Raw genomic sequence first — 26501 nt, 5'->3', positions numbered from 1 at the left:
ATGCAGTATTTCATGTCCCTCAACTCTCTCTTATGTGCCCTAAACATTGTATTGGTAGGAGACTTATTTCCACAAAACTGTTTTTCCTTTGTCCAGCAGCTAATTTTCATGAAACTTATAGGAACCTGTATCTCTGAGATTCTTTTCTAATTAAATTTCAGTAAAAACTACATTGTTCTAAAAATGTCATGGTGGTTGTGTAGAATAAATGTTAGACAAAGCTATTTCTGAGTACAGTTTCAGGACAAGTAAATAATCCTTAATTTGGTAGCTCTTAATTGACACTATGATAATGTACTCTTCAAGGTAGCTAAGGCTTGATTCTGCGAACAGTTGTATGCCTGTAATATTCAATCATGTAGTTATGGGACAATCTTATGGCCTCAGTTTAGCTTTCATTGGTTTAAGTTTGGAGTGTGTTCAAAATTATTTTTCTGACCACAAACAAGGAAATACCGAACTTAATACTTTTTGCTTTTTTAAAAATATAAAATGAACACCTCATTACAGCTGTAAAATTACTCACTGAAACCAATAATTTCATGTTTATATTAAAATAAGAGTAAATGAGCACCACATCAGGCACTGAACTTAAGGGTATCTTTTTCAAATATATATATATACATATTTATTTATTTATTTATTTATTTATTTTTCCAGCAGAAATTGACCATGGTGATGGGAGGGAAGAATGAAATAGAACAAGTGCAATGATAATTATTGTTGGAACAGCTGAAATTCTACTGTTATAATTTCATATGATTTTTTTTAATCTGTTTTTTTTTTTCTTTTTTTCCCCATTTTTTAATTATCTGTCTCATTTACACCAACACCTAGCACTTTTTTTAAAAATGTATATATATTTTTTTTCCCAGACAATGAACAATATTTTTAGTATTTACCAGTGTATTATCAGTCATTTCACAGTGGTGAGAACAAAGCTGACTCCCCTATCTTTACTGGAAAATAGAATCTAAAGCATCCTCAAGCTGAAAGACTTCATTGTTTTTTATCACTTCAGGAGCATAAGTAGTAAATTATTATATATTTTTTTTTTCCATTCAGAACAACTTAAAATAAAGGAGGAAAAAAAAAACATCCAAGAAATAACGAATTTCTGAGGGCCCTTCAAAGCACATCTGTTCTGTTCTGCTTATAGTCAAATTTTAATCCCTTTTTAGTACCAGGTTATATGCATAGAGTTTTTTCTTTTTCTTGTTTGGAGGACTTGGGAAGCTATGTTTATACATCTATTTAGCTTAGTAAAATTACATTGTCCAGTTACTGAAATCTGATATCCACAATATAATTCTCTTGGTACTTGAGGATCTCCTTTTTGATGGAACTATGGCAACACTGATGTTTTTGCAAAGGATGAATATATATCTTAATTTTAGCTAATCAACATCATCATTCTTTCCTTGAAATATCGGAGTTATCTACAAATTGACAGAGCTGTGAATAATTTTATATCTGTCTAATCTCAACTTCAAGATTGCTCACATCAAGAATTCTCTTTGCAGCAATGAGTATTCGCTGTCCCTGATCAATAACATTAACAAAAACAGATATAAACCAGCCTTTCATGTTTGCCATATAAAGACATATGGCCTTATACAAGTTAGTCCTAATCTCAGATTATTAATCTGCACTTTGTACTGTTATTTTCAGCAATATAGAAATGCAAGTGTGGAGAGAAGGAAAGGGAAACACAAGCAAACAGATGTTAAAAGTACATTATGTTTTTCAGATATCTTATGAAATTTCAGAAGCCTGGAAAAAGTGTTGGTGCTTACTGAACCAAGTAGGAGCTTTTCCATAGTCTTCATTTGGCAGTGAATCAGGGCTACTATAATTATGGCCAAAAGCATCAACCATCTGCTTTTCAGGAATACATAAAAAAACTTGCCTGGCCCTGAAGTACATACTGGGAATGTACATCATGATCTACTGTGGTGAGGAGCAAAATAGAGTTGGAAGGATGGTGTCCGCAGCCTTCATAGGCAGAAGAATACGGAGTAATAAGGCAGATGAAAAAATGTGGCATACCATCAAAACTGAGTTATTAGCTGGGGTACATAATGGTGACAGAAAAGATTCATCTTCAAGTACTGATGAATTTTGATCACCATAGTACTTTTGTTTGTCCTTAATCTATTCAGAAATAAAACAAAACTCCTGTGAAGCCACTGTAATTCTAATGTTTCTGACATGAAGTATAAAGATAGCGATATTTAGAAAACCATTGATTTAATTATATTAATACTATAAAATCATCTCTTAATTGCATGAGTAGAAACAAAATAGACATGATTAAAATAGTGGGTCACAGCCAGAAACTTCAAAATTTGAGTCCACATTAGGTGGCAAATTCTAATGATACTTTCTGTATCCATCTAGTTCAGTTTTGCAATTTCTTTAGTTATGATAACTGCAAATGATAAGTAATTTCATAGAATCATAAAATCATAGAGTATCTGAGTTGGAAGGGACCTACAAGGATCATCAAGTCCAACTCCTGGATACACAAAGGACCACCTAAAAATAATAATAATAATAATAAAAATCAGATCATGTGTCTGAGAGCATTGTACCAATGCTTCTTGAACTCTGGCAGGGTTGGTAGTGATAATTATATTATAACAGTTGGTCTTTCATGTGTGATGAATATACATTTTTTGATGTACAAGAACTGAATGTTTATTGGTCAACAAGATATTTTTAACCATAGAATGGCTTGGGTTTGAAGGGACCTTAAAGATCATTTAACTCCAACCTCCCTTCCACAGGCAAGGATGCTACCCACTAGATCACGTTGTTCAGGGCCCCACCTAACCTGGCCCTGAACACTTCCAGAAATGGGACATCCACAGCTTCTCTGGGCAACCTGTTCGAGTGCCCCACCACCATCTGAGTGAAGGATTTCCTCCTAACCTCTAATCTAAATCTCCCCTCTTTTAGTTTAATACCATTCTGCCTTGTACTGTCATTGTCTGCCCAACAAAAAAGTCACTCTACTTCTTTTTTAGAAGTCCATCTTAAGTACTGAAAATCTGTAATGAGGTCTCCTTGGAGTCTTCTCTTCTTCAGGCTGAACATTTGCAGGTCTCTCAGCCTTTCTTCACAGGAGAGGTGCTCCAGACCTCTGATCATCCTCATGGCCCTCCTCTGGACCTGTTCTAACAGGTCCACATCTTGTGCTGGGAGCCCCAGACCTGGATGCAGGACTCCAAGTGGGAATTCAGAAGGCCAGAGGAGAGGGGGACAATCACCTCCCCGACCTGCTGGCCACTCCTCTGTTGATACAGCCCAGGATACAGTTGGCCTTCTGGGCTGCAAGCACGCACTGCTGGCTCATGTCAAGCTTTTCATCTACCAGAACTCCCAAGTCCCCCGGGCTGCTCTCAACAAGTTCTTCTCCCAGATTACACGTCTAGGATTGCCCCAACCCAAGTGCAGCACATTTGAACTTTTTGAACATCATTAGGTTTACATGGCCCACTTCTTAAACTTGTACTTGCTTATTACAAGTAAAGAAATAATAATAATAATAGTAGTAGTAGTAGTAGTAGTAGTAATAGCAATTCAAACGTATCATAAATATAGACATGATTTTATTTTGACAGAACTCTGTTATATTTATTGTAATGCACCTGTTAAGCAGTAGGTTAAAAATTCCAGTCAACTGAATTCTCCTCCCAACCTTCTTGGAAATGAAATTGTACAGCACTTTCTGTCCCTCATCAGTTGTTTGGCTAGCCCAGGGTTTGTACAACTTTAAGCTCCTGAACCTGTTACTAATGTTTATTACTAAAGCACTGCTTTGCCAAGGTGAAATATCTAGTCCTTTTCCCTTGATTCAAACATCTTCCACAGATGTAAGAAACTCAGAATGCTGTAAGTTTTTTTTTTACAGTCATTGTCTTCTGAAGTAATTAAGGTTATTTAAAATATGTATGTCTCATTTAAAAAACAAACAAACAAAAACACTTTAAAGGACTGCAATATAAAGGATGCATTGGTCATCACAACTCCTGATGATGCTTTCCAAGTGAGTAACTAAAGCAACATTTATATGGTAGCTGGAGGGTAAATACTTTTCATCTTAATCAGTGTCACATAAAATGGCTAATACCGTTTAAGATGTAGCAGTTCTACAGGTGGGAGATTATGGGTACAAGGCATGAATCCCTGAAATGTTAGAGATAAATCAAGGTTTACTAAATATGACCTTTCCTACTTATTGCTTCAGCTATATGCTTTCTCCAGACAGTGTCAGCAGAATAATGAAACACTTTAGATCATTTGTCAGTGTAGGAAAACTGATTAGCTCCTTCAACTGTGACTTGGTTTTTACAATCAAATGGGTAGGGGAAAAGTGTTCACAAAAACATTCTTCAACAACAATTCACAGAGTTTATATGAGTAGCCTGGGAGATTGTGGCTTACTCAAAAACAAGATTAATACTTTTTTTTTTTTTTTTTTTAAATGAATGAAAATGTCAACTGAAGGTTCGATTAGAACATAATGAAACTGTTACAAAAACCAACCCAGTAACCACTCATGGTTGTACTTTCCATTCATTAAGATTAATGTCATGAAGTATCATCGTGCAGATCTCCAAGATGTACAGTTAGGAAGGACAAGTTCTGTATTTACCTTTCTTATTAGGAGCTGTTGATCTGTTAGATAATGAAGCTTCTACAAATAGGTGTCAGCAATGTCAGCATCTATCTTGAAGTTTGGCAGGGTACAGGCAGGGATGAAGAATTATCTGTAGTGTTGGGACAGGATGGAAGCACACAGGAGAAATGACTTTTTCAGCTCTTTCCCACCTTTTTTTCCTTCCCCCTCCCCTCTTCTCCCTCCCATCCTCCAAGCTTATAAAAATAGCATGGTCTTTTATTATTATTATTGTTATTTATTATTATTATTATTTTTCAGTGGTTTATTATTATTATTATTAATTTTTAATCTTATTCCTTGGAAGATGTGACCTAAGCCTTTATCTTACTATGGGATCTAGGCAATGAAGCTGCTGTTTTATGGTTTCTTTGGAGTCCATTTCTCCAAAGAGAACAATTTTAATGCTGTTTCTTTCTGCTCTTCCCCTGCCAGTTCTTCTCTCTTCCTTCTCAGAATTTTTTCCTGCTTTCATAGTCATTCTCCAAGACATTGGTATGCCTTCTTTAATTCCTCTTTCTTCTTTTATTATTATTATTATATATATATATATATTTTTTTTTTCCCAAAAGAAATCCTGGCATCATCCTGACAGCAAACCTCTCTGACCTCAGACTTTTGGTTTGAGCCTTAGACATCTGTGGGATTTTATAGGCCTTCAGGCTATTCAGTGCTGCAGCTGTGACAATGACTTTGATTGCAGCAAGGGAAGAACAAAAAATTGGATAATGTTTAGGCAGAGCGTGAAGAATTCACTGATGTCTGAAGCTATCTAAAGTTGGCGAATGTGCTATTTTATGTTTGTGGCTTTTTTTTTTTTTCTCTACATGACAGAACAAGTCAATGCATGCTCCATATGATGATGCATAGTCAGGATGGAAATCTTAACTTTGCCATTCTCCCTCTGCAGGTGGGTATGTCTGGCGGTCTGGGATGCTCTGGACAGTGACAACATGCCACTGTCTCACAGGCAGGCTAGGAACCATTCTTGGCTAGAAAGTTTGAAGCCTGTAGACAGAAATGAACAGTCAATATGGAATGTAGCCTTCCTTCTACAGGAGAGACTTGTTGATTAATGAATGATCTGCCTTTGGACTTGATCCAGGATAGAGGAAAGACGGAAAAGGATTGAGATGGATGAAATACTCCATCCAGACCCCCACCATCCCAACTGATTTGCCTGATATTTTATGTTCCTTGCTTTATGCCTATATGTTGCTGAAGTTAAATGACAATTGCGAGACTGCCAATGATTGCCAGCAGGTGATTTATAGGAGGAGGAAGCTAGCACATTTTCATATGAAAGAAATCAGCATTTTCTACCTTCCTCTGTAGGCGATCATTTCTTTCCTGTCTCTCATGAGAATACGGTTGCAACCTTTCTTAAACATAACACGGACAGAACACCAGTGTTAGTTTCCTACAGTTCTTTAAATGCCATGATGTAATGCATGATCAATGATGTTAGAAAAATTCAAAGATAAATTTTGCGATATGAGGGAGCAAAACTTTTGGAAAGAGAAGGAACTCTCTTTTGATTGCAGGTCAAGTCAATATTAAAGGAAGCTAGCTGGACAAAAGAGAAAACAGAACATGAGAGAAGCCCCAAACTGAGAGAGCCTGTGAAGCAGACATGGAGAATTGAAAGGACAGAATATTCTAGCCACAGTGTGTAAGCTGAGTCAGAGAAGCATCAGATTTTTGTTTGTTCACATAGATCTCTCTCTCTCTCTCTCTCTCTCTCTCTTTTTTTTTTTTTTTTTAAGGATGGTCCAATCATGATAGGGCACTTAGGAAGCTTTTATTATGTGCCCTTTACATTCACATGTCTCTCAATAGGAAACTCTAAATTACAGTTATTAGAAGTTGAAGAAGTAGTGTGTTTTAGCCAGAGATCTAAATATTTAAAACTGAGTGCTTTGGGCACTGCTGGGCTAAGAAGTTTCATATGTAGAGAACCTGTCACCACAAAGGAAGCTGGAGTGGTTAGCGAAACCATGCTGAAGACACCTTAGACTGATGGATGCTGAAGAGTATGATATGCAATGTGGCCACCAACAGCCTGACAAGTGCTCAGGAATGAGGGATTGAACGGGGTTTTAATATCTTAAGCCCAGCCAAGTGGGTTTAGATTATGTGAGGTTTAGTGTTTGGACACAGTATTACAAATCAATGGTGGTTTACAATAAACTTCGGTAGATTTAAAGACCATGACTGGAAAAAGTTATTTTGTATGGTATTGCAAGTGAACATTATGAATTTAGACAGGTTGGCAACTCCTATTTTTTATATTTTTCTTCCAAAAAAATAATCTTCTGTTAACATCATTTCAGTCAAATAAAATGTGTCTGTGCTTCATTGTCCTGTGTAATCCTCTCCACAAATTCCATTTCTGTTTTACACCCACCAGTTTTTCTTTAAGCCCTGGTTCTTTGAACTCATTTATATACAGAGTGGTTAGTTATGTGTGCACTTCAGGCTGAGGAATACACATGTAGGTCCCTAAGGGGAGCGTGCCGGGGTGGGGAGTCTTTTTTATTAAGGTGACTTTTGCTAGTCCTTCTATATACATTGTAGTCTTAGTCACAAAAAATATAGGTACTGCAAGAAACTGATTCCCACTCCCCTATGCCCAATCAGAATAGCTTAGTAACAACATTTATATAATACTTGCATAAACTGAGGTTTCCATGCATCTACGTGCATACTTCTAGTACCTGACTGATAGCCGATTAAGCAGACGCTACGGTGTAAGATGATCTCTAAAGTCTGTTTTACTCAAAGCTCTAGATTATGCTTAGTGTTATGACTATTTGAATTGGGATCTGCATGTCTGCAATACAGCATTAAAAACCCTGGTTTGATCTCATCACATAGTGTAATATATGTATGGTGGGGTGTTGATAGTTCACTTGAGTGCAACAACGGGAAAAGGAAACAGTCAATTCCTTTGCTTTGTCCTGGGTATGTGTAACATCAGTTTTGTAGGTAATAATGTCTCTCTGCAAACACTCTGATAAAAAATAGTGAGCTTCTGGGCATGTGGTCCCTTCTTCAGATACACGGTCCGGCGAGACTGAGAGGATTATAATGGTTACTAGTTTGTCTAAGGTTGTACTTTTAAATTATAATTCAGTAGCAGTATTAGTTTAAGATAGTTGTGCCTAGTTTTGCTGGCACATTTAATTGTGTGACTGTATTATGGATAGTACTGGGAAATTAAAACTGCTGTTGAATAAAAAGATATTCTGTGTTTCTGTGTGTTTAATTTTTATTTCATTCTTTATTTTTATTTATTTATTTATTTATGATACAGTCTGAGACACTAAAATGTGGCAAAGGATGCATGAAAGTGAAGAGGAACAGTGTTAAACTACTATTGCCACTGAATTCTATGTACTGGGAACCATGGCCTTAGTAAGCAGAAGGAAGAGTTTTGAAAATTGTCTTCAGAAATTATAGTTCCAAACAAGTGTAGATGCAATGAATATACTTCACAGTAGTATTTATAGCTAAGTTTTTCATTTTCATTCAGTGCAGACAGCTGTACATATTTAGCATAGCCAGTAGGTCTGCATGTTCGATAAGTACAGGCAAAACAAGTTCGGTCTTGTCCCGGTTTCAGTTAGGACAGAGTTAATTTTCCTCCTAGTAGCTGGCAGGGTGCTATGTTTTGGATTAGAATGAGAAGAGCGCTGATAACATGCTGATGTTTTAATTGTTGTAGAGCAGTGCTTACACCAAGCCAAGGACTTTTCAGCCTCTCTCTGTCCTGCTGGCGAGCAGGCTAGGGATGCAGCAGGAGCTGAGAGGGGACAGACCCAGGACAGCTGACCCAAACTGGCCAAAGGGGTATTCCATACCATCTGACGTCATGCTGAACAATATATAGGGGTGGCTAGCCGGGGTGGAGGGGGGGGGGGGCGGCTGCTTGGGGATAGGCTGGGCATCGGTCAACGGGTGGTGAGCAATTGCATTGTGCATCACTTGTTTCGTACACATTATTACTATTAATACTATTATTATTATTATTATTATTGTTGTTATTCTTTTCCCTGTCTTAATAAACTGTCTTTATCTCAACTCACAGACTTCACTTTCCTGTTTCTCTCCCCCATCCCGGAGAGGGAGGGGGGAGGGTGAGCGAACGGCTGTGTGGTGTTTGACTGCCAGCCGGGCTAAACCACAACAGTCCATTTGGCGCCCAACGTGGGGCACGAAGGGTTGAGATATCGACAGATTTGACCAGAGTGTGTTAAACTAAAATTGGTATAAGTGTTCGACCTGCTTAATAGTTGCTAGTCACAATGTTGATTGCCTTAATCTCAAGTCTGCTGTGCCTGTTTCCCAAATTGAGTTTTATAGCACGTTACTTTCTGTATGTGCTCCCTGTCGTGCTGTTTATCCTTTCCGGGCCCTGGTTTAAGATTTTTATGGTACTGTGTGGTGTAACGATGGCTTATGAAATGATGAGGTATCTGGTCATGACTCTAACCTGGTATTTGGACTCAGCACTGTCGTCGACTCTATACTTCGGAAACCATATCTCAGAAACTATTAGCAATTACACCTATTGCCTTTTTTCATCAGGGAGTCAGTCTCTGGAGGGGACAGGGGAAGATATTTTTTCCTACCTGTTCACTCTCCCTTCCTCCTTCACCACCCTCTTATCCCCCGAGCTAGTTACGGTAGCTCTCCAAGATGTTGAATATCCTTCAGATACTCAGACCAGCATGTTCTTGTTGTTATGTCTCCTGAATGTGCTTCAGGTTTTGTTTAAGGTTAAACAACTACTTAGGAATCTCATCTGGAGATCTGTCTTGAGGCGGGATATTTGCGAGTGGCAGGGAGTGTGGGAGGATACGGGCAGGTTTCTAGAGCAGTGGGCACCTGCAGTGTTTTGGACATTCACCCCTGAACAACTGCAAAATCCTAAAAAACTGGTAGAATGCTTGAAAAAAAGGTGTCATGACTCTGGCAGTTCCAAAGTGACACAAATCACTGTGGCGTGCTGGGGTCTGGCTTGTGCCTATCGAGCTGCAATTGATGCTACTATCAACCTAGTGACAGACCCTGCGGCCGTTCCAGTCCCGGCTCCTGCAGCCGTTCCGGCTCCAGCTCCCGCAGCCGTTCCAGCTCCAGCTCCCGCAGCCATTCCAGCTCCAGCTCCCACAGCCGTTCCAGCTCCTGCAGCCGTTCCAGCTCCTGCAGCCGTCCTGGCTCCAGCTCCCGCAGCCGTTCCAGCTCCCGCAGCCGTCCCGGCTCCAGCTCCTGCAGCCGTTCCGGCTCCCACAGCCGTTCCAGCTCCTGCAGCCGTCCCGGCTCCAGCTCCCGCAGCCGTTCCAGCTCCCGCAGCCGTTCCAGCTCCCGCAGCCGTTCCCACTCCTGTGGCTGGGTCAGAGAAACGAACTGTAGCAGTGCAAGTTGCCCCTGCAGAGGGTACTCCAACCCCTGTGGCAGACCCTGTGGCTGGGTCGGAGAAACGAACTGTAGCAGTGCAAGTTGCCCCTGCAGAGGGTATTCCAACCCCTGTGGCAGACCCTGTGGCTGGGTCGGAGAGGCGAGCTGTAGCAGTGCAAGTTGCCCCTGTAGAAAAGGTGAAAAAATGGTGTAGAGACTCAGGTCGTTTAGAACGCAGAAAGTCTTCTGCTAAGTCTGGGTGTGGAGAAGACTAGGCTGGGCCATCAAGTGTGCAGGAGGATGAAGATGAGGATGAGGATGTCAAAAAATCAACAGTAACTACCCGAACCCTATACCAGCGTGAGCTACGAGATGTGCGAAAAGATTTTGGTCGCTGTATAGGTGAACAGCTTGTCACCTGGCTGCTCCGGTGCTGGGACACTGGAGCCAATGGTGTGAAATTAGAGGGCAGGGAAGCCAGGCGGCTGGGATCCCTTGCTAGAGATGCAAGCATTGACAAAGCAATTGGAGATGGAGCACGATCTCACAGTCTCTGGAGGCGTCTCCTGTTAGCTGTGAAGGGAAGGTATCCCTTCAAGGGAGAACTTGTATATCTACCAGGCAAGTGGACCACCATGGAGAAGGGAATTCAGTACCTGAGGGAATTAGGCGTACGGGAAGTAATTTATAAGGATCTAGACGACGCACAAATATCCACAGATCCAGATGAAGTCCAGTGTACTCGACCCATGTGGCGGAAGTTTGTACGGAATGCACCATCAACATGGGCCAGCACATTGGCAATAATAACCTGGAAAGACGGTGAAGACCCCACAGTGGGTGACATGGCTAAACAACTCCGGGAGTACGAAGGAAATCTCTCCTCTTCCCTACAGGCCTGTGTCTCGGCTGTGGAGAAACTCTCTGAAGAGTTCCACCAACTTAAAGAGAATTTATCTTCCCCCCCACCTGAACAAACCAGTGGCCACCAACTAAAAGAGAATACTTTGGAGAAACTTTTTGAAGAGGTCCACCAACTTAAAGAGAGTGTATTTTCTTCCCCACCTGTACAAACCAGCGTCTCGGCTATTAGGGGTAAACGTGCATCCGTGCAAAGAAGACAATATGGTGGGTACACACCCCGCACCACCCTGTGGTTTTACCTACGTGACCATGGAAAGGACATGAGAAAATGGGATGGAAAATCTATCGTGACCCTAGAGGCACGGGTACGTGAGTTGCAAAAGAAAACAATAGGGAGAAAGGGGTTCTCTGAAAAGTTTGCTGCTCCAACTTCCAGCAGGCAGTCTTTTAAACACAGAAATGAAGATTCTGACCAGGACTAGAGGGGCCCTGCCTCCAGCCAGGGGGAGGAAAGGGACAACCGAGTTTATTGGACTGTGTGGATTCGATGGCCTGGCACGTCTGACGCACAGAAGTATAAGGCTCTAGTAGACACCGGTGCACAATGTACTCTAATGCCATCAAGCTGTAAAGGACCAGAGCCCATCTGTATTTATGGCGTGACAGGGGGATCCCAGCAGTTAACTGTATTGGAAGCTGAAGTGAGTCTAACCGGAAATGAGTGGCAAAAGCACCGTATTGTGACTGGCCCGGATGCTCCGTGCATCCTTGGCATAGACTATCTTAGAAGAGGATATTTCAAGGACCCAAAAGGGTTCCACTGGGCTTTTGGCATAGCTGCCTTAGAGACAGAGGACATTAAACAGTTGTCTACCTTGCCCGGTCTCTCAGAGGACCCTTCTGTTGTGGGGTTGCTGAGGGTTGAAGAACAGCAAGTGCCAATCGCTACCACAACTGTGCACCGGCGGCAATATCGCACCAACCGAGACTCCCTGATTCCCATCCACGAGCTAATTTGTCAACTGGAGAGCCAAGGAGTGATCAGCAAGACCCATTCACCTTTTAATAGTCCCATATGGCCAGTGCGAAAGTCTAAGGGTGAGTGGAGACTAACAGTGGACTATCGTGGCCTGAACAAAGTCACGCCACCACTGAGTGCTGCAGTGCTGGACATGCTAGAACTCCAGTACGAACTGGAATCAAAGGCAGCCAAGTGGTACGCCACAATTGATATTGCTAATGCATTTTTCTCCATCCCTCTAGCAGCAGAGTGCAGGCCACAGTTTGTTTTCACTTGGAGGGGAGTCCAATATACTTGGAATCGGCTGCCCCAGGGGTGGAAACATAGCCCTACCATTTGCCATGGACTGATCCAGTCTGCGCTGGAACAAGGGGAAGCTCCTGAACACCTGCAGTACATCGATGACATCATTGTGTGGGGTGACACTGCAGAGGAAGTTTTCGAGAAAGGGAAGAAAATAGTCCAAATCCTTCTGAAGGCCGGTTTTGCCATAAAACAAAATAAAGTTAAAGGACCTGCACGAGAGATCCAGTTTTTAGGAATAAAATGGCAAGATGGACGTCGTCAAATCCCAATGGATGTGATCAACAAAATAACAGCTATGTCTCCGCCAACTAGCAAGAAGGAAACACAAACTTTCCTAGGTGTCGTGGGGTTTTGGAGAATGCATATTCCAAATTACAGTCTGATTGTAAACCCGCTCTACCAAGTAACTCGAAAGAAGAATGCTTTTGAATGGGGCCCTGAGCAACGACAAGCCTTTGAACAAATTAAGCAGGAAATAGTTCATGCAGTAGCCCTTGGGCCAGTCCGAACAGGACCAGATGTAAAGAATGTGCTCTACACCGCAGCCGGGGAGAATGGTCCCACCTGGAGCCTCTGGCAGAAAGAACCTGGGGAAACTCGAGGTCGACCCCTGGGGTTTTAGAGTCGGGGATACAGAGGATCTGAGGCCCGCTATACTCCAACCGAAAAGGAGATATTGGCAGCATATGAGGGAGTTCGATCTGCTTCGGAAGTGGTCGGTACTGAAGCGCAGCTCCTCCTGGCACCCCGACTGCCGGTACTGGGTTGGATGTTCAAAGGAAGGGTCCCCTCTACACATCATGCAACTGATGCTACATGGAGCAAGTGGGTTGCACTGATTACTCAGCGGGCTCGAATAGGAAACCCCAGTCGCCCAGGAATCCTGGAAGTGATTATGGACTGGCCAAAAGGCAAGTACTTTGGGATATCATCAGAGGAGGAGGTGGTCCGTGCTGAAGAAGCCCCACTGTACAACAAGCTACCAGAAAATGAGAAGAAATATGCCCTGTTCACTGATGGGTCCTGTCGTATTGTGGGAAAGCATCGGAGATGGAAAGCTGCTGTATGGAGTCCTACACGACGAGTTGCAGAAGCTGCTGAGGGAGAAGGTGAATCGAGTCAGTTTGCAGAAGTGAAAGCCGTTCAGCTGGCCTTAGATATTGCTGAACGAGAAAAGTGGCCAGTTCTCTATCTCTGTACTGATTCATGGATGGTAGCAAATGCCCTGTGGGGGTGGCTACAGCAATGGAAGCAGAACAACTGGGAACGCCGGGGCAAACCCATCTGGGCTGCTGCATTGTGGCAAGATATTGCTGCCCGGGTAGAGAACCTGGTTGTAAAGGGACGCCATGTAGATGCTCATGTGCCCAAGAATCGGGCTACTGAAGAACATCAAAACAACCAGCAGGTGGATCAGGCTGCTAAGATTGAAGTGGCTCAGGTGGACCTGGACTGGCAACATAAAGGTGAATTATTTATAGCCCGATGGGCCCATGACACCTCAGGCCATCAAGGTAGAGATGCAACATACAGATGGGCTCGTGACCGAGGGGTGGACCTGACCATGGACACTATAGCACAGGTTATTCATGATTGTGAAACATGTGCTGCAATTAAACAAGCCAAACGGTCAAAGCCTCTCTGGTATGGAGGACGATGGCTGAAATATAAATATGGAGAGGCCTGGCAGATTGATTACATCACACTCCCCCAAACCCGCAACGGCAAGCGCCACGTACTTACAATGGTGGAAGCAACCACCGGATGGCTGGAAACATATCCTGTGACCCATGCCACCGCCCGGAACACTATCCTGGGCCTTGAAAAGCAAGTCCTATGGCGACATGGCACTCCAGAAAGAATTGAGTCAGACAATGGGACTCATTTCCGAAACAACCTTATAGACACTTGGGCCAAAGAACATGGTATTGAGTAGGTGTATCACATCCCTTATCATGCACCAGCCTCCAGGAAAGTTGAACGATACAATGGACTGTTAAAGACTACACTGAAAGCAATGGGTGCTGGGACATTCAAAAATTGGGATACACATTTGGCAAAGGCCACCTGGTTAGTCAATACTAGAGGATCTGCCAACCGAGCTGGACCTGCCCAATCAAACCTGTTACGCACTGTAGAAGGGGATAAAGTTCCTGTAGTGCACATAAGAAACATGCTGGGTAAGACAGTCTGGGCTACTCCTGCCTCAGGAAAAGGCAAGCCCATTCGTGGGATTGCTTTTGCTCAGGGACCTGGATGCACTTGGTGGGTAATGCAAGAGAATGGGGAGGTCCGGTGTGTACCTCAAGGGGACCTAATACTGGGTGAGAATAGCCCATGAGTTGAATTATAGTATGTTAAATATCATATAACACTGTATGTCATCGCTACCATGGTTGCTATATATCATAGATGAAAATGGTGATTAATTAGAAGGTATTGGAAAGAGTGTAACCTGAGCATGACATAAATGGTATGGAATAAGGGGTGGATATCTGTCCTGGTTTCAGTTAGGACAGAGTTAATTTTCCTCCTAGTAGCTGGCAGGGTGCTATGTTTTGGATTAGAATGAGAAAAGCGCTGATAACATGCTGATGTTTTAATTGTTGTAGAGCAGTGCTTACACCAAGCCAAGGACTTTTCAGCCTCTCTCTCTCCTGCTGGCGAGCAGGCTAGGGATGCAGCAGGAGCTGGGAGGGGACAGACCCAGGACAGCTGACCCAAACTGGCCAAAGGGGTATTCCATACCATCTGACATCATGCTGAACAATATATAGGGGTGGCTAGCCGGGGTGGAGGGGGGGGGGCCGGCTGCTCGGGGATAGGCTGGGCATCGGTCAACGGGTGGTGAGCAATTGCATTGTGCATCACTTATTTCGTACACATTATTACTATTAATACTATTATTATTATTATTATTATTGTTGTTATTCTTTTCCCTGTCTTAATAAACTGTCTTTATCTCAACTCACAGACTTCACTTTCCCGTTTCTCTCCCCCATCCCGGAGAGGGAGGGGGGAGGGTGAGCGAACGGCTGTGTGGTGTTTGACTGCCAGCCGGGCTAAACCACAACAGGTCTATAGGAAACTTGCCATATGACTTCTTCACTTGGGCACAGGCAAAATTTTATTTCGTTTATCAGGCAGTTTTGTTGCTGTTTCACCACAGGGACATGAGCTCTAATCTTAGGTGTAGTAGTGTTCAGTGTGTGCAAACAACAGCACTAGATGTTGGGGGACACCTTTAATTGCTAATGTTGGCACTGTTCCCTGGTTCCAGCTGCAGACACAGTGGCATCCTGACCCATCACATCACACCGTGTCTTCAAGATTCAAAGTTATTAGATATCTATTTGGATACTGAGCAGTCATAGGAATGAGATGCCTTTTGGTTTGTAATGGACTGCATCCACCATGAGCACTCATGTCCATGTACACTGACAAGCCACCCTTGCACAGGCTGTTTTTTTAAAGAAGGCTTGCCAGTGCCAGCAACTCTAAATCTTTATCTCATAGAGGAACAGATGGAAATAATTCACACATCTGAGCAGCAAAATCTCAAAATGAACTGGGCACATGGTGGCATACATTTGGCTGGCCATTTGCTGTTTTCTTTGCTAGTTGCTTTCCAAGGCAAAGTACATATTGTCAGGCATCTGCACACAGTAAGCATAAAACTATGCTATGCAAGAAAAAAAAAAAAAAAAGGGTTGTGGGGGAAGGACACTAGGGACTGGGGAGTGGAAATCAATCAGAGCACCTGATATAATTGCAGTTTCTTTCAGTAGAAATAATTGCATGCTGTCAGCACTCCCAAACAATGCATGAACAAGACATTGATCTCTGGAAAGCCTGTGACTATTCACGTGTTCGGAAGTTCAATAGTCAGAAGATACACAGTCAGAAGATGTACTTCATAGCTTGTTTTGTAGCCAGCTTTTAATTTTGCGTTTGAAAAATGGAACTGATGGAACCGTGGAGTAGACACCAGCATTGCTGTTATTGCCTTCAAAACACATCACCTGTGAAAAGAATCTTACCAAACATTACTTGTACTACCCTGCTTTGTCTGCATGTGAAGCAAGAAATAATTGGTTTATTGGTTCAGTGATAATGTTTTTTAAAAGATCATCTTTAGTAGTAACCAGAGTATTTAATAGGTATAATAACAAAATATAGAATGAGACTGGGGTCACAGCTGGAAGGACCCTTAGCAGAGGCAAGCATAAAAGGGATTAAGGCTTCATGTTGGTGTTTTGTGAAAATAACTTTGCTAAGTAAATGAAAGGATACTGTGTTTCAGAGTACTTTGGAACACTTCCCAGCTGTAGCCTTCACATCATCTGTAACTGAAGTGGGAAGAAATTACTTGCATAAATGTTGTTGTAACAGGCAGCATTTTTTAGTACACTGTGTTTTTCATACCTGCAGCACAGACTTATAAATGCCAATGTCCTTTACAGATGGCTCACTGACTGCTCATATGTCTCAGAAGAAACATTCCTCAAATACAGATGTGTTAAAAATGGGCAAGCTGCTATTATTTGTTTCAGTTTGGGGACCTTTTGTGACTATAGTTTGTTTTCCTTTTTTTCCTGTCCACACATTCTTGCCTGTGTTGAGCATGAGATGTATGCTTAAGTTCTCTTATCTTTCCTGGATATTTGTGTTTTCTTAAGCAGTTATTTTTCCCTTTTATACCACCAAGTTTCTGAACAAGGACACTGAGTACTAGATTCCCTTAGGAAAAGGATAGAACTTTGCAACGGTTGTGGTTCCTAGACTGATATACCTTAAAATATTATATTTAAGTAATTTTAAAACATGTAGCTTACTTGAGAAATAATGAGAGTTGTAAATGCTAGTAGAGTGAACTTGCAGGTGTTATTTATCTTTACGTCTTGTGCAAAATTGTATTTACCAGCTCTTTTTATAGCCAAAATATATTTGGTGCACAAATATCTGTCCGTGGATAAAATAACACCTGATCAAAAAACAAAAACAAACAAACAAAAAAGCTGTTTTAAGTAGGCAACAAAAAACTAGGTAGCTAAATATCTAGCTTTTAATTATATTATATTGACTGTGGACAAGATGGGATCTAATTAAGGGGTCAACATTATTCCCTAAATAGTCGTTATATAGGCTAAAGCATTTTGTAATTTATTCAATTAATGTCAAATTTTCATTAGAAGTCCATTTGGCAGAAGCTCTTAAGGGAATCCCCATAAAGTTTCATTTATGCCACAAACATCTGCCAAAGACAGCTATCAGACTATACCAAATAGTGGTTAATATACACGGAGGTGGGTCTTTTAAAATCCTACTCCTTGAAATAAAGACTCTAACTGATTACAGTGGATTTGAATTACAGCCCCTAAGAAATAAAACAAAGAAATAAAGGAAAATATTTGGATGAGGATGAAAATATCAATAAAGAAAAAAGAGAATGAATATGATGCCTGGAAATACTTGTCATGTTACTTAGAAATGCCTGAGTCTAGGGACATTAGTTAATGAAATAGCAATTTAACTAGAAACATTAGGCCTAAACTTCTAATTTCCATCCTCTTGAAAACTCTGACTTATAAGGTACATTTTTATCTGTATCAGGATGAAATCTGGCAACTTTTCAGTATACTGAAAGTAAAACCTGAAGCAATCTTTCATTTAAATTTGTCCGGTCTTCAGTGCACTTCCCAGCTGTATGGCAATGTCTTGTGGTGGTATGGGAGTGCTTGGTGGGCTCCTGCCTCTCTGAAGTGCTGGGCTTCTCCAAGGGGCTCCGTTCCTCCAGTTGCCTGTGGGTTCTGCACAGCAGAGGGGGACAGCAGCCCTAGTAGTCCATTCTACAGTGGAAGCTGAGCATTTCTCACTTGCAGCAAGGTGTTTTGGGTCAGCTAAATGTTTCCAAACGTCTTGTTTGGCCAAAAGGTTAAACAGAGCAGTATAGCAGGAAAATCAAGCAATTGCTTGAAAAACATTTCTGGATATTGCAGACTCTTAAAGTTGAATCCGTGTAAGTGTCACATAAAGTGTGGTTATTGGTGGACTTTCTCAAAAGCATCATTAGAATAGCCAGACCTTTCCTAATCAGCTGTTTCCTTTCTGTGAAAGATGGTAAAATATTTCTCTGAATGTCCCATGTGTAGACCATTTGGCATCTATAAATTAATGACACCCATCTATTATATACTAATTGTAAATAATCAAAACCTGTATCATACTGGCAACAGAAAAAAAAATAAAGTACTTGTTGTTTTATTCTGCAGCAGGTTATTATAGTGGTACCCTGTTGCACAGTGAATTTAGTTCTCTTGTTCTACATAAAAAAATAAAATATATATTAATTGCATTTATTAATAACATTTTTATTTTTAAAGCATAAAATGTTTCTTATTCCAGGTCCTGAATACTTGTATATAATTTAAACTCATCATAAAATGTCATGATAGTCTGTCTACTCAATTAACTTCAATTATAGAGAAATATACATAAGCAAATGTAATCAAACTCATTTCCAGAGCAGTCATAACAAAACTTCTTTTCTGTCATTATGGTCTCCCCTAAATACTGTCAGGAGAGATAGCCCATGGATATACCGGGAAACTAATAATCGCTAATAATATTAGGAGCAGACTGAGGAAGAATGAAATTGTGAATCTGCTAATATCACTGTTAAAGCATCACAGTCTTCACTGGAATCATGATTTTGGCCTTCAGTAGATGATTTAATCAATATAGACTCTTTTATAAAAATGTTAGCATCACCTCTCAGTTAAGATATTTAAATTTTATGAGGTACTGTTTTCAAGTTTTATTTTTATGTATGTTCTGTTCAAGTTCTGCAGGTACTTATTTCCCAAGTTCTTTATTTTATCTACAGTCTTATAAAAGTAAAAGTCACATTTTCTGATGGGATAAATCATAGAATCATAGAATGAACTGGGTTGAAAAGGACCTTAAAGATCATTTACTTTCAACCCCCCAGCTCTGAGCAGGGTTTCCAAAATGGTGAGAAAAAAGTGACTTCAGTGAGGTTTTGATCCTTCATCATTAGAAAAAAAAAAAAAAAAAAGGTATTTCTTCAGAAACAGTGATAATCAAATTTTAGCAGGTCAAAAATGCCATTAATATATATATAGAGAATGACCCAGACAGTTACTGACTTCAATTGTGAAGTCTTAATAACTGTGTCTTCTAGATTCATCAAGATCGAAACAGCTGTAAATAGTCTTTGGATTTAATATCCAAAGAGAATCATTTCTAAAACTTGAAAGGTTGGAAATAGCACTAAATATTGGTGCACATAAGTAAGACATGATAATAACCATATTGAACTACCTTCTACATTTTTTTTAATGTTTTTATGCCTTCAAGGCTGGTGAAATAGCTCTATGCTTCTTTCAGAGTTCCACAAAATTTTAATATAGATATGTTTTTTGTTGTTGTTGTCGTTGGTTCCCCCTCCCCCCAATAATATTGTTTACAAAAACACAGGTCTGCTGCAGACATATACAGCATGGGAACCCCTTCCTTTGCTGAGGACAGTAATGATTAATGAAAGCATTACATCTCTAGAGAGTAACCCTCTAGCAAAGATCTCGCTAAATATATCCATTAAAAGCTGGGATACAATATGCAGAAAAGATTTAAAGAATTATACCAGAAAGCCATTTGGGATTTCAGTGTTTCCCAGAGGGCAATTTTTTGATGGCATTAATGATCTCCTGTAGAAAAATCTGTGTCTAATCATTCTCTGTCCCTGCATGGCTCTATTGCAATATGACATCCTGCAGTATATATTACTACATATGTACTCTAGGGTATTCAATAGCTGGCAAATTACTTGAGCAGGTTATTTACTTTTGCAGAACTTATGATTGCTTCTGCACGTCAACTTCTGATGAAAGAAATAACAGTTATTTTCCAAAGTTTTAACCTTGAGATTATTCCGATACTTGATAGGCTAGAGTTTATGGTCTTAATATCACTATAAATATACTTTGTTGTACTGTGGTGAATGTTTGCTACCCTTCATGCTTAGCTAGAAAATTATGAGCAGAGAAATGACTTGAAGTAATGATCACACAGAATCACAGAATCGTCTAGGTTGGAAGAGACCTCCAAGATCATCTAGTCCAACCTCTGTCCTAACACTAACAAGACCTCCACTAAACCATATCACTAAGGACTACATCTAAACGTCTTCTAAAGACCTCCAGGGACGGTGACTCAACCACTTCCCTGGGCAGTCCATTCCAATGCCTAACAACCCTTTCAGTAAAGAAGTTCTTCCTGATATCCAACCTAAACCTTCCCTGGTGCAACTTTAGCCCATTCCCCCTCGTCCTGCCACCAGGCACGTGGGAGAATAGACCAACCCCCACCTCTCTACAGCCTCCTTTAAGGTACCTATAGAGAGTGATAAGGTCTCCCCTGAGCCTCCTCTTCTCCAGGCTGAACAATCCCAGCTCCCTCAGCCGCTCCTCATAAGACTTGTTCTCCAGACCCCTCACCAGCCTCATCGCCCTTCTCTGGACTCTCTCGAGCACCTCGACATCCTTCTTGTAGTGAGGGGCCCAAAACTGAACACAGTACTCGAGGTACGGCCTCACCAGAGCCGAGGGGGACAATCACTTCCCTAGCCCTGCTGGCCACACTGCTTCTTATACAAGCCAGGATGCTGTTGGTCTTCTTGGCCACCTGAGCACACTGCTGGCTCATATTCACCTGACTATCAACCAGTATTCCCAGGTCCTTCTCTGCCAGGCAGCTTTCCAACCACTCATCTCCCAGCCTGTAGCACTGCTTGGGGTTGTTGCGCCCCAGGTGCAGGACCCAGCACTTGGCCTTGTTGAACTACATACAGTTGGCCTCAGCCCATTGGTCCAGCCTATCCAGATCCTCCTGCAGAGCCTTCCTTCCCTCGAGCAGATCGACACACGCACCTAACTTGGTGTCATCTGCAAACTTACTGAGGGTGCACTCGATCCCCTCGTCCAGGTCATCGATAAAGATATTAAAGAGGACTGGCCCCAGCACTGAGCCCTGGGGGACTCCACTAGTAACCAGCCTCCAACTGGATTTGGCTCCATTCACCACAACTCTTTGGGTCCGGCCATCCAGCCAGTTTTTAACCCAACGAAGCGTACGCCAGTCCAAGCCACGAGCAGCCAGTTTCTGGAGGAGAATGTTGTGGGAAACGGTGGCAAAAGCCTTACTGAAGTCAAGGTAGACCACATCCACAGCCTTCCCCTCATCCACTAAGCGTGTCACTTTGTCATAGAAGGAGATCAGGTTCGTCAAGCAGGACCTGCCTTTCGTAAACCCATGCTGACTGGGCCTGATCGCCTGGTTGCCCTTCAAGTGCCGCGTGATGACACTCAAGATAATCTGCTCCATGAGCTTCCCTGGCACTGAGGTCAAACTAACAGGCCTATAGTTCCCCGGGTCTACCCTCTGGCCCTTCTTGTAGATGGGCGTCACATTTGCTAGCCGCCAGTCGACTGGGACCTCTCCTGATAGCCAGGACTGCCAATAAATGACGGAAAGCGGCTTGGCCAGCTCCTCCACCAGTTCGGTCAGTACCCTTGGGTGGATCCCATCCGGCCCCATCGACTTGCGTCCATCCAAGTGCTGTAGCAGGTCGCCAACCATTTCCTCGTGGATAGTGAGGGCCATATCCTGCTCCCCATCCCCTTCCACCAGCTCAGGGTACCGGGTATCCAGAGAACAACTGGTCTTGCCGCTAAAGACTGAGGCGAAGAAGGCATTGAGTACCTCAGCCTTTTCCTCATCTTTTGTAACTAAGTTTCCCCCCGCATCCAGTAAAGGATGGAGATTCTCCTTAGTCCTCCTTTTTGTGTTGATGTATTTGTAAAAAGATTTTTTGTTATCTTTAACCGCAGTAGCCAGATTGAGCTCCAGATGAGCTTTAGCCTTTCTAATTTTGTCCCTGCACAGCCTCGCAACATCCTTATAGTCCTCTTGAGTAGCCCGCCCTCTTTTCCAAAGATTACAAACCCTCCTTTTTCTCCTAAGCTCGAGCCACAACTTTCTGTTCAGCCAGGCCGGTCTTCTTCCGTGCCGGCTCATCTTTGGGCACATGGGGACAGACCACTCCTGAGCCATTAAGATTTCCTTCTTGAAGAGTGCCCAGCCTTCCTGGACTCCTCTGCCCTTCAGAACCTCCTCCCAAGGGACTCTGCCAGCCAGTGTCCTGAACAGCTCAAAGTCAGCCCTCCGGAAGTCCAAGACAGCAGTTTTACTGGTCCCCTTCCTGACTTCGCCAAGAATAGAGAACTCTACCATTTTGTGGTCACTCTGCCCAAGACAGCTCCCAACCACCACATCTCCCACCAGTCCGTCACTGTTTGTGAACAGAAGGTCTAGCGGGGCACCTCCCCTGGTAGGCTCTCTAACCAGCTGCATCAGGAAGCTATCTTCCACGCTCTCCAGAAACCTCTTAGATTGCTTTTTCTGGGCTGTGTTGTGCTTCCAGGATATGCCTGGGAAGTTGAAGTCCCCCACGAGAACAAGCGCTGACGATTTCGCGGCTTCTGCCAGCTGCCTGTAGAACTCCTCATCTGTCTCCTCATCCTGGTTCGGTGGTCTATAACAGACCCCCACCAGGATGCTTGCCTTGTTGGCCTTCCCTCTGATCCTAACCCATAGAGACTCAACCTTGTCATTCCCAGCCTCAAGTTCCTCAACATCAAAACACTCTCTAATATAGAGAGCCACACCACCACCCCTTCTGTGCTGCCTGTCCCTTCTGAAGAGCCTATAGCCAGACATTGCAGCACTCCAGTCATGAGAGTGGTCCCACCACGTTTCCGTGATGGCAACCAAGTCATAGCCTGCCTGCTGCATGATGGCTTCCAGCTCCTCTTGTTTGTTACCCATGCTGCGTGCATTAGTGTAGATGCACTTCAGTTGGGCCATTGCCTTCTTCCCCGGCTTTGCCATTGTTCCCCCTGGTACAGCTCCAACAAGCCTAATTTCAGCCCCATCCCCCTTCTTTCCTAGTTTAAAGCCCTCTCAATGAGCCCTGCCAGCTCCTGGGCTAGGATCCATTTTCCCCTTAGAGATAGGGACCCGTCCGCGGTCACCAGGCCGGGTGCCGAGTAAAGCGCCCCATGGTCAAAAAAAACAAAATTTCTGTGTTGGCACCAGCCTCTGAGCCACGTGTTAATCAGGTGGGCTTTCCGTGTCCTCTCGGTACCCCTCCCTGCCGCTGCAGGGACAGATGAAAACACCACCTGTACTCCCGCTCCATCCACTAACCGTCCCAGTCCCCTAAAGTCCTGTTTGATAGCTTTCAAGCTTCTCTCTTCAATATCATCACTGCCTGCCTGGACTATCAAAAGAGGGTAGTAGTCAGAGGGGTGAACCAGCTTGGGAAGCTTTCTGGCAACATCCCTGACCCTGGCCCCAGGGAGGCAGCAGACTTCCCTACGGGTAGGGTCAGGTTGACAAATAGGGCCCTCTGTTCCCCTGAGAAGGGAGTCGCCTACAACGATCACCCTTCTGTCTTTCTTGATGGAGGCAGTCTTGAGGCGTGGAGTCGACCTCATCGCCCTAGGTATCCTCCTGGGTAGACTTTCTACCTCATCTTCACCCACCGGTCTCTCAAGCTCTAGGGCCTCATACCTGTTGTGTACTCGCACCTGGGAAGGTGGGGGCGGTAGGGGGGGACGTCTCCTGTGAGGTTGAGCAGGAACCTGTCTCCATTCCTCCTTAACTCGTAGGTCCCCTCCCTCTGCCCGACGGCAGGGGGTCCACCCCCATTTGGGGTGTTTCACCCTGGTACCTCTCCTTCAGGCCCTGCAGGGAGTTGCTCCACCAGTCTATCTCCCGCTCACACTCCCTGATAGCCCTCAACCTATCCACCTCCTCTTTGAGTTCTGCCACCAGGCGGACCAGGTCATCCACCTGCTTGCACCTCACACACACAGTCCCTCTGCCTCCCTCAGATGGCAGCAACAGGCTCAGACACTCCCTGGCAGGCAGGCAGTCTGGGTGGTTACAGGCTTTCTAGAGAGAGCGCTCTGCCTGGTGTAGACCATTGCAGCCTAGCTAGCTAGCAGTCGACAGCCGTTAAAAGTCTTGTTCTTATGGGTGGGGGGAAACTCCGCCCTCTCCGCCCTGCCTGCGCGCACTGCCGCGCCCCGGCCTTCTGACGCGCCACGCCCTGTTCGCCACGCTCCTGGTCACTCGCGCTCCCTAGGGGCTGCTTTTGAACGGCTGGGGAGGGGGCGCTGCTGGCTTCGCCTACGCCTCGTCAGCCTCCCTCGCGAGGGCTGCGGGGTCCTGGCAGCTCCCTCGAGCGGCCTCGATGTCGGAAAAAAAGCCCTGCCTGTCCCAGTCCCCTGCTCCGCTGCAGAACGTGCCTGCCCCGGAGCCGATCGCCTCGGCAAGTCAAGCTGATAACTCAAGCTGATCTAAAGCTGCAAAATGAAAAAAAAAAAAAAAAAAAAAAAAAGACAATCTTATAGGACAATGCAGGTTATTGTCATACAACAGCCTTGCTGTGCTTGCTGTCTGACAGGATAATGCATGGGAACACCAGGCAGACATAAAAATTCAGATTTTTTTTTTCTTTAAACCAAATAGGAGATATATATATATATGTATATATATGTATATATCAGTAAAACTAAGACATATTCTGCCCTCAGAAGTCTGCCATCCCTCACTAGCCCTCTTTGCCCTTCTAAAAGTATGAACAGTTGCCAGTCAGGAAGATGATCCTGTCCCTGTTCATCTTCAGATGGAGAATTGTTCCCTAAGCTGAATCATCACATGCAGCTTTTTGTGTCACTAAGGAGAGGTTTCTGCACATCCAGGTTCTATACGTGTCCCTACAGTATTTTACAGAAACATTCAGAGTTTGTTCAGTACCTCACTGGCCCCTTTATATTTGGGGACAGATATATGAATAAGAAGTTGATGGTTTCAGTAACATTTAAATTTGTTTATTGTTTGGTGAAGGATGAGAATCTCTGAGTGTTTTTTGTTCATGCTCTTTTAATTTACAAAAAGCATCATTAAAAAAATTAATATTTTAAAACATAACCAAACTGCATTTGGATTTTACACTTTTTTTTTTTTTTTTCCTGAGCAGAAATGGAATTACTATTGTGATTACTGTAAAACGCCCTGTGATAATTTCCTATTTTTATTATGTTAATGTACTTCGGAATATGGTATGTAGCTGTTCTGAAATTTACTGGGAAATTGTTAATGTACTATACAGAGATTGGCTTAACTATCTCTCACTTCATTAAAAGCGAGTGATATTAAGAAAGTATGTTAGGACTGCTAAGATGGTGAAGGGCCTAGAAGGGGAGACATATGAGGAGCAGCTGAGGTCACTTGGCCTGTTCAGCCTGGAAAAAAAAGGCCTCATCATGGTCTACAGCTTCCTCATGACGGGGAGTAGAGGGGCAGGTGCTGATCTGTTTTCTTTAGTGACCAGTGACAGGACCCAAGGGAATGGCATCAAGCTGTGACAGGGGAGGTGTAGGCTGGATGTCAGGAAGAGATTCTTCACTGAGAGGGTTGTCGTGCACTGGAATAGGCTCCCCAGGAATGTAGTCACGGCACCAAGCCTGTTAGAGTTTTAAAAGTGTTTGGACTGTGCTCTTAGTCACATGGTCTGAATTTTTGGGTAGACCTGTGTGGAGCCAGGAGCTGGACTCGATTATCCTTGTTGGTCCCTCCCAACTTGGGATATTCTATGATTCTATGTGTTAAAGGGCATAAGGAAGGTGTTTTATTTATTTTTCCTGCTAGACTTTTCTAGCCTTTTTTTTTTTTTTTTTAATCTAACTGCTTAAAAAAATGTACCAGTAAGAATAAACTGAATTAAGATATATATCAAGTCATTTTAAACATGATTTCACAGTCATATGCTAGCTCTCATTTAAATAGCCTGACCTTCATGGCATGAGACTAAATGTTGCATCCCATTTTTGGACAAAATGAATTTAGAATAGAAAAGTGATAAGATTAATGGAGAAATGACAGAACCCTTAGTTTCCCAACTCGGAATTCAATTAATTTGTTATGGAGCAATAAGCCTTCTCAGATCTGTTACCAAATCTTACTTTGGTGCAATCATAAAAGCAGTTTCAACCTTGCCTCATTAAAGGCTCTATTCTATTAATGCCAAGCTAATCTAATTATAACTGAGATCTATTTTCTGGTAGTTATTTAGTA

The sequence above is a fragment of the Cygnus olor genome, chromosome 2 (assembly GCF_009769625.2).
Source record: "Cygnus olor isolate bCygOlo1 chromosome 2, bCygOlo1.pri.v2, whole genome shotgun sequence".
NCBI lineage: Eukaryota > Metazoa > Chordata > Aves > Anseriformes > Anatidae > Cygnus > Cygnus olor.
Note: the sequence above shows the minus strand (reverse complement) of the source record.